This window comes from Mus caroli, unplaced genomic scaffold (assembly GCF_978045245.1).
Source record: "Mus caroli unplaced genomic scaffold, Mus_caroli_1 scaffold_16, whole genome shotgun sequence".
NCBI classification, from domain to species: domain Eukaryota; kingdom Metazoa; phylum Chordata; class Mammalia; order Rodentia; family Muridae; genus Mus; species Mus caroli.
Window position 1 is genome coordinate 76406912 of NW_028227271.1, and position 1155 is coordinate 76408066.

The 1155-nt window shown below is 49.9% G+C and overlaps 1 pseudogene; it reads right to left on the reverse strand.

The window, feature by feature from the left end:
• Positions 1-403: 403 nt before the first annotated feature.
• LOC110311052 (small ribosomal subunit protein eS10 pseudogene) lies at positions 404-868 on the reverse strand (annotated as a pseudogene).
• Between the last annotated feature and the right edge of the window lie 287 nt (positions 869-1155).

The window sequence follows — 1155 nt, forward strand, 5'->3', positions numbered from 1 at the left end:
TGCAAGGAAAGGAAAGCAGGAACCTAAACTTGGAACAGGTGCAGAGGAAAAGCCCTCTTGTCTGCAAAACAGAAGCCTGCATTCTATTGACCTGTGGGCCTTTCTCAGATCTCCCCCAGCCCAAGGCACCCAGGGAGACAAATGACATTGCATGATCATGAATATTCAACGTTTACTGGCTAGCTAACTCGCTACTACAGTATTGCAATATTCTAAATCCTTGCAAAGTAGCCCTTGGCTCCAAAGTACTTGGAGAAGTTCCAGGAGACTCACAGATGTGTGCCCCTCCTGCTGAGCTCAGCATACCCATTTTGTGCGCAGCACACCCACCAGCTCCCTAAGCTTACTCCTTTTTTTTTTTTTTGTTATTTAAAGCTTATTCAATACAACACAATCTCCAACTTCACTGAGGTGACTGACCACATCTACAACCAAAGCCACCTCTAAACTGGAATTCAGTTGCTGAGCCTGCCCCAGCCTCGGCTTTCTTGTCAGTGCCCCCCACCCCCCGGCGGGGGGGGGGGGCAGAGCACTCCTGCAGGTGTCTCTGCCTGCCTCCCCTCTTGTGAATCTTGCAGGCAGCTCAGCCTCTGGACCTTTGGCCGAGGCCTGCCAGCCTGTCTGGAAGTAAGTGCCGGTAATCTGGATGCCCTCGTTCATAAGGTACTAGTAAGAAATGTCTCCAGAAAAAAACTGCTCCTTCATGCAGCCTCAAGACTTGAGAGACTGCATGGCCTACATCATGAAAGCTGGGCACATGATTGTCTACCAGCTGGGGTGTATGGGCATGTGGACATCTTTTTTGGCAACTATCACGCCTTCCTTAAAAAGGAGTTCATAGATGCTGATTCTTCTTAGGCATCAACATCGAGGTTGCTGAAGGGTCCGAGGTGGAGGCTGGGAAGAGAAGCTTACCCTTTAAGTGACTCCACCAACTCTTGGAAGGCTAATGCTAGCTGCGGGCTGCAGAAGAACAAGGGTGGCTGACTCTGTTTGCACACAGGGATCTCACAGCCACATATGCTTACCTCCTAATGCGTAGCAGTTTTACTGATCTGCAGCAGCTTGTGTTCTCACTCAGGGCTGCCTCTGTCCTTGCACTTAGGTCACTTGGCATAAAGCTCATTATCTCCCCTCTTCTCAGCTTGTTACCTA